The sequence below is a fragment of the Telmatherina bonti genome (assembly GCF_933228915.1).
Source record: "Telmatherina bonti genome assembly, chromosome: 3".
NCBI classification, from domain to species: Eukaryota; Metazoa; Chordata; class Actinopteri; order Atheriniformes; family Telmatherinidae; genus Telmatherina; species Telmatherina bonti.
In genome coordinates this window covers 26,928,762-26,945,777 of record NC_136621.1, presented here as the reverse complement: position 1 = coordinate 26,945,777, position 17,016 = coordinate 26,928,762, and positions in this window count along the sequence as shown.

Below are 17,016 nucleotides of genomic sequence, written 5' to 3'. Positions count from 1 at the left end.
TAACACAAACATTTGTGTTTCCACATTTTTGACAAGTAAGTTATTTACTATGCAGCTTATTGCTAATAGACCGAGGATGGACAAAGTGACCAGGCAAACAAACTATGAATTTCATCTTTAGCTTATGTTTGAATGAATCTTTCCCTTTCTGAATTACTGAGATAGTGATAAATTACCACCTCCCATACTAACACACACACACACACACACACACACACACACACACACACACACACACACACACACACACACACACACACACACACACACTATTGAACACAGTCAGACAGAAAACTGTATGCTGCAGGTACTCATTAAGAAACAACACAAACTGAACAAGCACTTCATTTTGAATGTTCCCATGAGGGTAAACAGGCCTCCAGTGTTGTTGGGAGATGAAACATAAGTGATTATTACTAACAATTTACAATGGTAGCACACTGTAATGTGACGACTGGAATTGAAATTCGATAAAACTTCAGTCCCTACAGAAAAAGAACACTCAGTAATTTTATCAAAAAACCAAAACTTTATGGTGTTTCTTCCCTGTTGGTTGAACTTAACAAGAAAAATATTCCCAGACTTGTTTTATCTCTTGCAGACTGTGTTTAGTCAGAAGAGAGAATGCCAGTGGGGGTAATATCGAGCTGGCTAACAGACTATGACAGTGTTGCTCTGGTGAGGTGTGAGTGACATTAGAAACAAAGTGAGTGTGGAGGTGGAAAACGTAATCATGCTGTGAATCTAGTAAGCAAAACAATCCTACAGACGCACAGTGAATAATTTGAACTCTTTGTTAAGGCAGAATCATCTCACAACCTTTGCTTAGGCGGATATGAGGGCGTGCAAAACAGGTCAAAACCTGAAGGAGTGACGAGGCATCATTTGTCAGAGCGAGAGAGGAAGGACCGAGAAGGTGATGAAGGCGAGTATGGCATCTTGGCAGTTATAGGTGGTAATGAGGGAATATTCATTGCAGGGTTTGTAGTTTTTCTAACACAATGTTAATATAGGCCAACGGGATGCTTGCACACAAGGAACTAGGGCTTTTCTAATGAAATCTAAAAATAAGTAAATTAAATATATTTAAAAACAGTCTAAATAAATGAATAAAAGTTCCATTACAGCTCATTATTTGATCATTCAGCCCATCTGTTCATGCTGTGTAGATGTGGTGAATATTAGCAAAATAATCATCCACAACCTTTTTGCCGTAAATCACTGATACAGAAAATACTTCAATTTCAGAAATATGTGTTCTTTCTCACAGTATCAGGTCATTTAAATGTTAACGACTTGGTTTATTTAAATGTTTTGCCTTTGTCTGTAATAACTGAACTGGAAGAATTTTTTTTACAGGTCTTTGCCCCACTCAATAAAAAAATTAAAAAAAGAAAAAAAGGACTCAGTGTTAAATACTACTGGGAAATGCAGTTCAATTAGAACTATTTGCATACAATCTTACATACGAGTATACCTTACTAAGTAAAATGGTTTCCACACTTACAAACTAGCACTGATTATTTCAGCTGGTTTTATTCTACCCTTTCTGTCTACCATACTGGGACTTGGATGCATTACATAATGGACGTGCTGTAAGTCAGCAGTGTATCCGAACCTGGTGTGGTGACACAGACTAAATCAAAAGACTCAGGGGAAAAAAAAAAAAAAAAAAAAAAAAAAAAAAAAAAAAAATATATATATATATATATATATATATATATATATATATATATATATATATATATATATATATATATATATGTATTTATATATATATATGTATATATATATATATATATATATATATATATATATATATATATATATATATATATATATATATATATATATATATATATTATATTAAAAAATATATATACACACACAGATATTTATAAACTTTATTTTACACGATTCAAATATTTTGAAAGAAGTGGTTTATGAATGGGGTAGAGAAGTACTCATAAAGTGCACATACTGTAGTTATTAGATCTGATATAGATAAAAGAAAAAATTTGAACAGAAAACATTTCTATGCAGTTCAGAATTAAAGTCAAACACTTGTAAACAGTTGTAATAGGATCACAACGAATGGACCAAAACAGTGTAATAACTCCAGAGTAAGATTGATGGAAAAGATTAGTGGAGTCTAGTGGCTAATATCTCCACAAAGAAGTATTTTTTCTCATAAATTATATCAATATTTACCATTTAATTCAGGACAATCAGAGTAAGTAGTAATAAGGATGTAGTGTTTTGTGCTATGCAGCATTGTGCTGAAACACTGACTTGTCCCAACTATTGTTGTTCCTGCTTGGTTTCAGGGCATTGGTAGCGTTTCATTAAATTTATGTTTACTTTGAAAATAGAAATGATATTTAGAGCCTATGGTGTGGAACACACAGGGGCCACAAAATGAGCATAAAAAGGGAAAGACTTTTTACAGTGAGGGTTTGTGGAGTGACTCTTGGTAGACAAGCTTGTGGAAGAGGACACACTTTATAAACAAAAAGGCAGTATTTGACCAGCATGTCACAATATTTGTATTATTTAATAAACTTTCCAATTAAAAAAGCTCTGTTTCATGTTAGAGTAGACAAATATAAGTTTACGAGGAGACAAATATAAGTTTAAGATATTACTAAATTACAGAAGAGCTGACAAGGAAATTGTTTTTTGAAATGATGTATCCTGTGCTTGAGTCTGTTTGAAGTCACTTTCTGGAAATGCTATAGCACTGAGCAAAAACACTGCAGGAGCGCTGTTGATGTACCAGAATTGCTGTTTTTGCATCAAGAAGTGTGTAGCTTAGTCTGTCGCCAAGGGCGTAGGTTTGATTTTGACATTGATAAGAACATAAAAGCAGCCCAAGGGACCCCTGGAAAACAAGAATTCATTGCACTTAGAATAAATGTTTATTTGCAGTATTGTGTAACTCAGTTGATGGAACATCTGGGCAAGCAGAAGGATCTAATGAAAAATATTCTGGGAATGACAATAAGACTTGCTTTGCTTTTCTCTTAGTTGAGGCTTATTTTATGTAATGTTTGCTGTAATTTTGTGCGTTGAAGACATCTGTAGGCATATTTGTTTCACATTAATATTGTCTCTAAAAACTTCCATCCATTTTCTGAAATGCTTAATCCAATTAACTGTCGCTGGGAAGCTGGAGTCTATCCCAGCAGTTAGGAGAAAGACAAACAACCATTCATACTCTCTCGTTCCTAGGGAGACTTCAGAGTGATCAATCAGCATCATGTATGTCTTTGGAAGGCTGGAGGAAGCAGGAGTACCTGGAGAGAATCCATGCACAGGGAGAACATGCAAACTCCATTTAGAAAAGCCAGTGTTCAAACCTCCCTCCCCAGCTATGGCTCAAACCGGTGACCTTCTTGCTGTGAGGCCATGATGCCTCCACACCACTGTGCAGCACCAATTAAAAACTTTAATGTGCAATATTATGAAATTTCCATTTATGATGTAACCCAAGTCACAACTGTTGAGTGCTAAAGCTGACCTTCCTCCCCCTGTGCCTCAGCATCTTCTCTCTGCCTGGCAGATTTGATTCTGAAGTGCCGCAGAGTTCCTCAGGCGACCAACAAGTAATCCATCCTCAGGTTCAGGCACCCCGTCATCCTCGGTGTCTCGACAAATAGCAACAGCAGGACTAAATCCATTCGGGTGAAACCCAGTCTCACGTTGATAATAAGGCTTCAAAAAATTAATGTGACACAACTTCCTGGATTTTCTGCGCCCACGAGTCTCAATCACGTAATTCAAGTCTGACACTTTTTCTGCCACCACAAAAGGACCTGTGTACCTCGCCTGAAAAGGGGAACCAACAACAGGCAGCAAAGCCAGCACCTGATCACCTGGCTCAAACTCCCGATGCTCAGCTTTACGGTCATACAGGCGTTTCATTATATCCTGAGCCATGTCCAATCGCTCTTTTGCTAAATTGCACGCCACAATCAGCCTTTGTTTAAACCCGTTCACATAATCCACCAAGTTCTTCGGAGGATCCCCCGGCACCCAGGTGTCTTTCAAAACACCTAAGGGACCTCGAACAGAATGCCCAAACACAAGGTCATTAGGACTGAAACCTGTGCTTTCCTGCACCACCCCCCTTGCAGCCAACAGTAGCCATGGCAGTCCTTCCTCCCAGTCACCGTCCAACTCAGTGCAATATGCACGCAGAAGAGACTTCAACGTCTGATGGAACCGCTCTAGGGCCCCCTGGCTTTGAGGGTGGTAGGCAGCCGACCTGCGGTGATCAACACGCAGCAGCTTCAACACCTGTGCGAACATGTGAGCAGAGAAATTAGTTCCTTGATCGGTCTGAATGATTTGAGGAATACCAAAGATAGAGATGAACTGGGTTAAAGCCTTAACCACGGACTTAGTGGTTATTGACCGCAAGGGATATGCGGCAGGATAACGCGTGCTGAGGCACATCACCGTTAGCAGATACTTACACCCAGACTTAGAGCTTGGCAACGGACCAACACAATCAACCATGAGGTGTTCAAAAGGGTTGCTTACAGCAGGGATAGGACGTAAAGGGGCAACATGTTCATTTTGGCTAGGTTTACCAGTCATCTGACACACGTGGCATGTTCTAATATATTCAGATATATCATGCTTCATGCGAGGCCAAAAATAGTGCCTAAGAATGCTGTGATGCGTCTTTCTTACACCAAAATGACCACTTTCATCATGCGCAGTTTTCATCACCAAAGGGCGAAATACCCTGGGGACCAGCAACTGAAAAACCGGGGTCCCCACAGCCTTGTCGCCTAAAGGAACCCACTTCCTAAACAACAGATTGTCACGCACAAAATAACCACATGCGGCACTTCTTATCTCAGATGGTGACATTGCGCTGGCAAAGAAACCTTTTAACGTCACATCATTGCTCTGCTCACGTCGCAAATCATCCCCAGACACAGATATGGGGAAATCGGACAAGTTTAAACTGGTCTCACACGCATCACCCTGGGAAGTTAAAGCAGACATCTTTGCAGCCCTGCTGGCTGCTCGGGTGACTGCACAAGCAGGAGAGCTAGTATCCTGATTGGATGGAAAAATGGAAACAACAGGTGCACAGGACGCCCAGCTGACAGACACATCGACGTCCGTCTTAGTCCCATCGCGCACTTCTGAAGATACATCAGTCCAGACACGGCCACCCGCCAATCCGTTGCCCAGAATAAGATGTATGCCGTCCACAGGTAACCCGGGACGAACCCCGACAGAGACATTACCCCGAACAAGGTCACAATCTAAACAGACTTTGTGCACGGGAATAGGTAAAATTGTTAAACCCATGCCCCGACACAAAATGCGCTCCCCGGTATCAGAATCCGCATTCAACCGTAATACCGAGTCCAACAGATACGAATCAAACGCACCAGTATCCCTCAAGATCTTAATGGGAACTTTGGTGTCATTACCCACCAGCGACACAAATCCGTTCCTGATGAAGGGAGCATAAGCAGCAGACACATCAGAACCGCACACTGAGGGTTCCCCCATAATGGTGACACGCTCATCCGAAACAGACGCTGCTAGCGCAGCCGGCTTAACATTAGTCTGTTCGGTCTTACGTCTCGCTTTTAACACAGGACACTCACCTTTCCAGTGACCCATCCCATGACAATAATGACATTTGCTGCTCCGATTTACACCTGTTACAGTAGAATGTGGTGTACCGGGGAAAAATGTCTCCACTCTCGCGGGTCTGTCACAACTCGTTAAAACACGGCGCATAGGCGGAGACCCCCGCCTCCCAAACCTGGTCTTATGGATGAGCGTGAACTCATCTGCGGAAACCGCCGCATTTTCAACAGTGACGGGTTTATTCTCTTTAATATATGTAGCTACACGCTCAGGCAGAACGCTCTGAAACTGCTCCATCACAATTAAGTCGCATAAACTGTCAAAAGTGGTTACGTCAGATGCTGATAACCAGCGTTTGAAATGCGACGACAAATCACGCACAAACTCGACATAGGTTTGTCCAGCTTTCCGTTACTTCAAAATTTTATTGACGTCCCGGAGGAGGGGGAAGGATTGGTCATCTTCTCTAGGTTGTGCACGTTTACGAAAAGAAAACCACACCCACCTTCACTGCTCAGTAAAACTACTCCTAGCAACTGACCAACACAGCCCACAGGCAGGATATAGGGTGGAGCCTGTTTCTGGCAGAGGCTGATCTTAGAGGATCAGTACAAAATGAATAAAGGGGTTTGTGGAAAAATGCTTGAATATTCTTTGCCCTTCTGGACTTGCATATTAAAATTAGACTGAAATGTGCATATTAGAGCCACTTTAATTGGACTAAGCTGTTAAGAAAATGGATGAATGAATGAATGAATGAATGAATGGATGGATAGATGAACTAACATTAGGAAAATTGTTAATAACTCAAGTGAAGACCACAGCTGTGTCCCAATTCAGGGTCTACATACTTTGAAGTGCAGATTCGGTGGCTGCATATCATAATTGCGTGCCAAGGATTGTCCCATTTAGAAGGCTCCTTCGGATCCACCCCACAAACCTGAACTTTGTTTGGAAGGTTGTGAAGGCTACTAGTGGAGTCTTTGTAGTCACTAAAATAAACTTTAAAAAGAAACAAAAATAATTGATAAAGCTTGCAGGATCAGAACAAAGATTGTATGTGTATTTCAAAAAGAAGAAAACTTTCAAGCAAATGGAGGAACTGTCTATAATTTCTATTAATAAGGGAAGATATTATCCAAGCACCTGGGTTTGATTTAACATAACATGATTTCAACTGCTGACAAGGGGACAGGTATTAAATTAAATAAGAACTCCACACCTTTGTAGTATTTAGTGAAGCTGTCACTTTGTCACTGTGAAGCTGCTACTCATTGTGATGAAGACAATGAGTGAAAAAAAAAGGTTCCTTGGACTTTTCAGTACTTCTAATGAGATTTGCTATTATCCACAGAGACTAAGTGAGAATAAATCAGTGCAAGGAGTCTCTAATTAATGGCAATCACTACCATTTGTGCAGTTGCTATGGCTACTAGCATGAAGGAGATTCCTCCGACCCAGTGTTTCTCAATCCTGGGGAGCACTTCCCTTTTTCTTTTTAGAGATTTCCATATTTTACCACACCTGGCTCGAATGAATGGCTTATTAGCAGGCTTGCAAAGAACTTGATGAGCATTTGAGTTGATCTGAATCAGGTGTGCTGGAGTTGGAGAAGACTAAAAAAAACTGGGCAGTGGTCCGTGATGACCTGAAACACTACTTTAATACAGGGTCTTTGTTGATGGAAGCTGAAGGACAGCAGTGATGAAGAAGTTCCATTGTTTTATCTTGTATTTATATTGACTTTCTTTAGATTCTTTAGGAACTGATCATTTCTAGTAAACACTAACGTATCAAGCATGTAATACAGTTGGTCATGGGTGTCTCAGTTCTCCAGACGTGCAGTGTCAAATATTCACCAAATTTTTGCAGTCTCGACTTTCCCTTAGGTTGCTAAAGCCACCTAACTCCCAGGCGAATCCTCATTGCTTTCATAGTAACTATAGCTCAGTTTGGATTTGAGCCAAATGCATTTCAGCTCCACATTGTGCATCTTAGTCACCTCCGACAAGAGGATGCAGAAATAACTTAAAGCCCTCTGGTCTTTATTGTCGACGTGTTTTGCATAATGTTTTCTTGTAAGTTTTATTGGTCTATAATTTTAATCTATTTTTATATGCACACATAAAACATGAACAGGATAACTTTTAAACTGCACTTAATATTCGCTCTGCTCCCCCCACGTGCATGTTGTAAAATCCACAGGGTGACAAGATTTGCTCACAACTGTTTGTCTTTGGCTGAGTGTGTAGGTTGTGTGCCAAGACCCCTGAAGGTTTATAAGGATGAAGGGCTAAGGTTTCGCTTCACAAACCCATCTTACCTCCTAGCAGATTGCTATCAGAGGCTACTGCAGTGAAAACTGGTGCCTCGGATGTCTCACAGGATGTTATTCATTTCCACAGTTGGTTTTGTAAATGAAACCAGTGGGATACATCTAAGTAACTGATTCAAATAAAGCTATTAGAGACATCTTTCCAGGAACTGCAGACAGCTGTTTTCAGTGTGTATAACCAATTCATATTCAGGAAAATTGTATTATAATTATGGAAAATTAAAGTGAGAGCTTCTAAACTATATGTGGTTTCATACCTAAAATACCAAAACCACAAATAAAGATTGACACAAATGGGTATTGAAACTAACATGGCTGCCCCAAGAGATGTGCATCCAAGTGGCTTTCCTTATCCACTTTCCATTTTCTCACTCACACCTTATTTACCATCCCACCGGTCTCATTTGCATTGTAATGATTAGATTGTATGCATGCAAAATAGCTTTTCAAAAATGGTTTAATAGTTCTAATATATTCATGAGATTCTCAGGGGAATTGTGCAGACCTGTCAGAATTGAAACCCCTGATAGCACAAGTAAAAATGCTTGCAAAAATCCACTGTAGTTATTTTCACAAATTAAACATTAGGAATTCAATCTCCAACCAAAAGCCATGGTGTTGGTATATTTGGTCTCAAGTAATTCAGATATACACAAACACACTACTGGCTGGACTTCCTGAGGACATCTGCTCAGGTTTGTTACCAAATACAAACAAGAGGCCAAAGTCTGAGACTGAAACAGTGAGCATGTTTCCAAATGCCTTCGCATTCTAACTTTAGCTTATAGAGCCTTGTCTCTAACAGCTCTGACGTAACCTATATGGGTAAAAAGTTCACCAGACCAGATGAGCTGTAATTCAGGCATCCTCAACACAGAACGTTACCATAAACTCATCTCAAACATGTCAGAAGAAGGGCATCGGAAAAGTCACTAGTTTTCTGCTTTGTTTATCTGGACATTATTTGACTACATCACGCAGCCTTTTGATTTGTTTTAAACTGAGCATCATGCAGAAACTGAAAGATGGAGTCCATGTGCCTGACTGGACTGTAGACTGTAGATTCTCCTTTGATAAAATATATGCAGCTCTTTACACAACTGAAGCTTGCCAAGAAATTTTTTTTCACTTTTCCAATTTCTGCATCCCGGAAGAACACATTTTCATTACTGCAAATGCACTGCAACAGCTTTAAATTACACGTGTTTTTTTTTTTTTTAAAGTAACGAATACCCCTCCACTATGGGTGTGATTGGGTCCTTTTGTCTCTTTATGCCTTTAGGTTAGAGGCATAAAGAGTGTTTTGTGTCCCAAGATAAAGGGGATTGGAAGTCTCATATAAGCTGCAGCTCCAGTATGATGACATGTTCATATGTAAACTGGAACGAAATGCATCCCAGCTGACGTTAGTAAGAGTATAGATTTCCAGTCTGTTCTGTTTCCATAATGTGATGGAGCCTTAGTGAGATAAGTTTTCTGAATTGTTTTGTTCTTGCTACAGCTCACAAACAGAATATAATGATGTAAGCAGAGAAACTCAGAGGTATCTGAGTACAAATAGCCTACCTAGATTATGTCTGATTCTTTGCTTCTCTTTGTTTTTCTGGAGGAAAGATTCTGGTCATGCTTGGATTTTCTGCTACTCTTAGTCCCTGCAGAGTCTAACATCCGCTATCGACAGATCAGAAGTGGCAGCTGCCTTACATGCCATCTCCATAGGCATCAGCGGTGAGAACTCATTTAAATCTGATGCTTCACCCATCAGAAGAAGGTCATCGTAGATTAGTCCTGAAGAACCAGCAGACAAACTGGCAGGACAAGGTAGAAACTGGGATGCAAAGGGGTGTGCAAATGGAGGAGATCGGGCATGATGGCTGCATTACTCCATCTGCCTCGCTTCTTGCCTGATGCTGGACCCAGATCATATGACCTTCCATTGCTACAGAATCCAATATTTATACACACTTGCAAATGGAAGCTTCTTTTTCTGTACTTCCAGAATGTTCTGTGGTGCCAGTGTTATAAAGAAAGGTCAAATTGTCATTTTTTTTCAAGTATGACAAAGCAAAGGACAGAACTTGATGTGTATGACTAGAGAAGTTCAAGCATGCCGACCTAACTGAGTCAGTTACCATGGTAACAGGCAACAGATAGGTAAACTTTACTTCTCGGATGATGCTTTGTTATTTTGTTTATTTTTATTTATCTTTTGTTATGTAATTGTTTTGTGTTTAGCTTTTTTAATATGTAAAGATAACAGTATCAGATAATGATTGTTTTAATGTTGTGCTGATGAAGGCTCATCTTTCATTCCTTTCATTAAAGTTATTAAATCTCTTTTCTTTTCTTTTCTTTTTGTCTTGTCCAGCTTTTAAGCAGGCAAAATGATTTTCTGGATGCTGTGTTCTGCTGGGCAAATTTACTTTGCCAAGGGAAGCATCATAGATATAATGCTCCCCCTGATATTCTGGATTCTTATTTTATTTTTCTATTTATTTTGCATGATTGTTTGCATTACAAGGTTTGTACTGCTGGATCGGACAGGAGAGGACAGAAGAGGGACAGAAAGAGAATCGGAAAGAAGAGAAAACAGAAATACACCTCTTAGAGAGAAAAAGAGAGAGAGAAAGAGAGAAGGAGAGATAGAAATAATGAGAAAGAGAACGACCTACATACACACCCACTTATATATACAGACATCTATACACCGATACACACTGGAGTCAAGTTACTAAATCTCTAACCTGCACCACTTTTAGCAACAATGTGTGAGTAAATCACGTTTTTGGTTAGCCTATTTGGTCATTTTAGTAATTTGGTTAGCCTGTTAAACAGACCATGCCTTTACCTTCTTAACAATGCACTAATTTTATTTTATTCATGATTTTTTATTCTCATTATTATAATAATAATTCATTTTTAAGTTTATTTTTAATTTTGTTCATGCTGTTTCAGTGTTTTCATGTCATGTTATACATTTAAAGACTAAAAAAAATAAGTAAAAAAAAAAGAACATAAACCATATACTTGTTTTGGATTATTTTTTTATTATTACTATAATTTTATATATTTCTTTTCATTTAGAAGGGACAGGAAATGAGGAAAGAGAGACAAGAGGTGAGGGCAAAGGGTTATGAGTGAAGGAAGAAGAAAGACCCACTGAGCATTAGACATAGATTTTTAGTAGAAAATAAACTGATTTGCACTCTGAATGTTAGCACAGACTTGTCATCATCTCTAATACAATAGACCAGGGGTGGGCAAACTTTTTGACTCGCGGGCACAAAGGGTTCTAAAATTTGACAGAGACCAGGAGCAGATGGATGTAGTGTTTTGATAATCCACCTCATAAGAGAAAAAATAACATGGGATATGTAGAAATTAAATCTGAACTGAAAATTAACAAAAGCACAACAACAAAATGTCTTTCAAGTCCCATGTATTTAGCCATTTATTGAAATGACTCTGAAAACACAGAAATTAAATGAACAAAATGCAGCTTTTCCTATTTCTCAAACTTACTATTTTAAAGCACTGATAGTCCTGCTATCCTTCAGGCTATTAACATCATCACTCTCCTCCTAACCCTTTATTTTAGAAACGAAAGGAGAATCATCTCTACTTGTACTGCTCCTTCTATTCAACGTGCCAAATGTCCCCAGAGCCAAAACTCCAAGACCAGCACAGTCACAGAGCAGTGTTAGCGCACCAGTGTGCATATTGTTTATTTTGAGAATGAAGGTGCACCTGCGCACCACTTATGTGCACTGCTTAACAGAAATTATAGCATGGGCTCACTGAACAACTTACTTTCAAATGCATTTTTTACACAACACAACAGGGAACCTCACTCTTAATGTCAGTGTTGTTGGTCTAGCTTTTTAACCAGTGCGCCAAAGTCTGGAGTTAGTTTTGTTGTGGCAATTCTCAGGATCGATCTGAAGTGTTGGTCAGTTAACTTGGATCTGTGACTGCCTTTGTTGATGTTCATGATACTGAACGCCTGTTCACACACGTAGGTCGAGCCGAACAATGCAAGCATCTTCTGTGCCGTCCTCCGGAGGTTTGGAAACACAGCTTCATTAAGTGAAGCATAAAAGTCATTCAGTTTACAAGAGTTGAACTTCTCTTTTAAGATGGAGTCAGACTGAGGGTTGATTAGTTCCAGCTGCCGCTCCTCCAGTGCTGTTTCAGGGTCTTGTGACAGGGGACAGGCCAACAACTTGAGCAACTTGTCAATTTTTTCAAAATCAGAAAAGCAACGGCAGAATTCTCCGTGCAGTGCATTTCATTAAGAAGAAACTCAGTTAGCAAACAAAAGAAGATTTATTTTTAGACCCACAGGTCACAACAAGCAACCAAGAGTAAGGCCAGGCACTCTTGGTGTTTTAACAAACAACCAATAAAAACATAAACCAGAGAATTCACCAAAGGAAGCAAAACCCAACAACAGTTACTGAACACAGTAGGTCACAACACTCCAAACGTCAAAACTCTGTCACAGGCAGAGCCAGAGTGGCAAGCTGTGGCATGAGGGGGGGGACAACCAATCACCAACCAGCAATTTACTCTGAGGGCGGCGTCAAGAGGGAATCCAGGTGTAGCCAATCCTGATGGTGGTGATGGAGTTGATGAGATTTCAGGCCACCGGCCGTAATACCAGTGACTCGCTGTATTTCTTCACATTTCCTCTTTTAGTGTGGCGAAGTGTGGGAAAATGAGGGAACGACTAATTTGAAATTTACCTGGAGAATAAAACCAGTTTGGACTTGAAGGCTTTCACATTTATGTACATGTCCTGCACAAACTGATCCTTCCCATGTAGCTTCACGTTCAGCTCATTCATGTGTGAAAATATTTTCACAGCAAAGGCAAAGTCACAAAGCCAGTTCTTGTTGCTCAGCTCAGGAAATTCGTCGGCCTTCTCCAGTCACTTCAAAAATGCACCAATCTCCTCCTTGAGCTCCCATACTCATTAAAAAACTCTTGCAAACATCAGGGATGGTTTTGTTGCTCTGATCTTTAGATGGTGACTGCAGAGTGTTCAACAATGTACCAGAGCATGACTTGCCTTTGTCCGGCACATTTGATGGCTCTTCAACCAACTTTGGTAACTGGGGAAATTCCTCAATGTAGTCCTCACAGTTTTTGTGAATGGATTCTAATTGCCAATCTTGGACAGGCTCTGGTTGACTTTTCTTGCATTTCTTGCGCTGTTTTTTTAAAAAAAAAACAAACAAAAAAAAACCAACAACTTTGTGGTTATGTTAGACTACGCTCCTCGATTAACTTCTTGTGAAACAGATGTTTTGACTCTCTGATTCGGTTTGGTTGCAGTTTGTACAGACTGCTCTGTAACTGGTTGTCCACAAAGCATTGCTGGAGAATCTGGACTGCAACAGACATATTGTCAGTACTGCCAACTGCAGTCACAAATGAATCATGATCAGGTTCTCCAACTGGAGGCTGTCCAGATGAAACAGTCCCCAGGGCTGTTTGGTTATGCCTTGTTTGGTCTTTTTGTCACCTGTCCATTGGATGTTGAGGTCTTTAACTCTCTGCAAAGAGTTCAACTGGAATTTTTTATCTGAATGTTATTGGAGTGTTCAGGTTTCCAGATTTTATAAAGTTTGTCGTCTAAAGAGATGGAAACTCAAAGACAGGTACCAAAGGTTTGTGTCTCTTGTTGGATGATGCCTTGCAATGGCTGCAACTCTGCCCACATGCAGCCAAAGTTATTATAGCCACATAGCCACAAAATGAAGACATTCCCTTTTTAACACCTATGAAACATCTCCAGACTCTGCCCTACTCTTACCCTCCCTGATGCAGTGGGACTTGTCCACGCTTTTGTCTCCTCAGGGCTGGACTATAGTCATGCACTAACAGTTGAGATCCTCATAAAGTACAATAAAAGTGCTGCTTGGATCCTGATGCGTATGCTAAACTGTGAGCATGTCACAGCCATCCTCCACCTACTACACTGGCCCTCCATCTCCACTCGGATTGAATTTAAGATCTGCCTCCCCACCTTAGACTGCATCTGTGGCAATGTCCCTCAATATCTGGCAGAATTCCTCACCCTATACACCACAGTGCAATCCCTCCACTGTTCAAACACACCCTATCTCCTCCCCTCCAGGGCGAAGATTCATATTATCGAAGACTGGCTTTTTTGCTCTGCTGCTCCTCACTTGTGGAACAGTCTCCCTGACAACCTGAGGGGTCCACAGACTCTGGAATGTGAAGGGACTCAGAACCTTCCTTTCCAAGACCAAATTTAATTCTTAAATTGTTTTATTGCCTGTGTATTAATGTAATTTTATTTGTTTATATAATCATTTTATCTGATTTTCTTGTAGCACTTTGAGATTGTTTTACAATTTGTTTAAATAATTAAATGCATTATTATTATTATTACACCATAGTATGCTGGGGAAGCAGCATGTCAAAGAGAGACTCTTCCTGGCTTCAGAAGACCAGGCGGGTTGGCTTTGTGATCAGCATGATGCTTGACTCTCAGCCATCCTCTGCACTCTGTAATCAGCAACCAGAATAGCCTGTTCAGTGGTTGGCTGTTGCTCCCCAAGAGTAACACAAAGAGACCGAAAAGCTCCTTTGTCCCTCCATGCCATTAAACTGTATAACTCTACACTAGGGAGAAGGAGAAGGAAAACAGGAAGAGCAGAGCCATAGGACAGAGGAAATGACACTCGCACTTACCACTGAACCCGATCTGGGACATATCTGAATAGATTGATGTCACATGATGTCATCACAGTGCCTGTTGTTTTTTTGTTGATAGTCCATGACAGTGATGGCAAGTGGATAGCACATTGTTGTAGTCAGTTTGTGCTTAACATAAACAATGGTTCACAGATAAATAGATGAAGCAGTTGTTCCACCGTTGATATACACCAAAAATTCCTGTCAGTTCCAGTTATAAGCTTGACCACAAGTAGGTGGGCTGTAGAGCTGAGCAGACTGAATGCCAACTGCAAAGATTTCGAGCCAATTAAACACGAAAAAGTGCTCAGATAATTTCATTACAGGTATGGTAATAAATATTTCATATGGAATTATGCATTAAAAACAAGAACAGTTTGTCAAATAAGATTAACAGGACTGAATCTATCTATCTATCTATCTATCTATCTATCTATCTATCTATCTATCTATCTATCTATCTATCCATCCATCCATCCATCCATCCATCCATCCATCCATCCATCCATCCATCCATCCATCTATCTATCTATCTATCTATCTCGTGTTTCCTTCTGTTTTTTATTCTTTTATTTTCCACTCTTCATTGTCTGTCTCCATGTCTATGAATATCTATTTATTATTCTCTTCCCTTTACCTGTGTCCTTTCTTTAACACACACCTGTTATCATCTTTCTCTCATCTGTCACTTGACTTCCCATCTAGTCATCTCTTCTTCTCTTTGTAGCTGTTGTAGCTTTCACTTGTTCCCCATTAACTGAATCAAGTCCTCCCATATGGTGGATGAAAGAGAGGATGTGCTGCTCCTGCCTTTCCGTACATATTTTTCCTTAACCATTATGAGGTGATCCGCATATTCAGTGTTAACTGATGCACTCTGCCTTAATGTGGGTTTCAAACAGAAAATTGAGAATTGAATGTGTTGTTGATGAGGCATTACATTGTGAAAATGCTTTTCTGTTCATCAGTGGGAACTCCAGCATATGATATGTCATGCATAATGACTATTCATAACGACTTGGAAGATATTTATAACCTTCATCTGGACAACTTAAAATTGAAAAACAGGTTTTATATAATGTTTTGGATTTAAAATATCTTGAATTAAAAAGTTTTCCTTGGTCAAATTGTTGTGATAGCCATAATGATATTGATTCCAAAAATCTTGGACACATGGTTGAATATATTCTGATGTTTTTCTTGTGACGATGGCATCCAATGCTAACATCGTGATCTAAATTTAATATTTTTATTTGATAATAAGGAGTAAACTCAAAATAAATATTTGGATTCTGCTTTGTAAATATTTAGGAACACACTACATTAGCTTTAAACAATAGACAAATTAAAACAGAAATTCGGATGGATATATGAATGGATTGGACTGGGGTTTGGCATGTTCTTCAAGATGATAACCAAACAGTTTATCTATTCAAAAACCACCAACTTCGAAACGCTGTGTTCTTACATTTTTGAGTTGCTTGTTGAGTTTGCATAATGACCTCATTTAGATGTTTTTGCCAGGTATACAACATTGCAAAATACTTGGAAGGTATAACAAACCATGAACCATTTTGCACCTTGTGGCACTGCTGGTTAAAGTTTTTTAAGAAGTTACCAAGTGAACTTTAGCAATACCAAAGTCCTCTCAAAGTCACATGCATCAAAGAACAACTTGCAAAACTTCAGCCTGCTGTTCAACTTAAGCTAATCTGGAAGTTAAGCATAGCAAAAGAGAGCGGCTTCAAAAACAGGCCTGAAGAGGTATGAATTAACGGGGGGGGGGCAGGGGAATGAGAGCGTTGGTATTTGATTCAGGCGGCAGTTCTTAATTGGATTTTGCTTTGATGTCCAATACCAGTCACCATGGGATGTGAAGAATGGGCTTTACTTCAGGGAGATTTATCTTATAGGCAGTTAAATGTTCCATATTTCCTTAATAACTCCAAACTGGAATTAGTTACCTCCAGAGACAATGGTAAAAACAATGTCTTAGCTCTATTAGCGTTGGTTATATTTAAATATAATCTTCTGTTTTCAGACACTACATATGGCAACCAGGTGGCTTTGAACAGTTAATATAGTTCATATATTTTGTCCACTGTGATGATCACACTGGGAATATTATGCATGTAATTATACAAACATTTACCAAACTCATTTATAAGCTAATTCTGAGTGGTTAAAAGGAACAACAAAAATGTGGTTTTGTGAGAAAATAAAAATTTCTTTCTCAGCTTGCTTTGGTCACAACTTGTTGATTAATGATAAAGAGGCTGGAAATCTCAAGGCAATAAATTGTATTTTAAAACCATTTGTCAGATGATACAAAT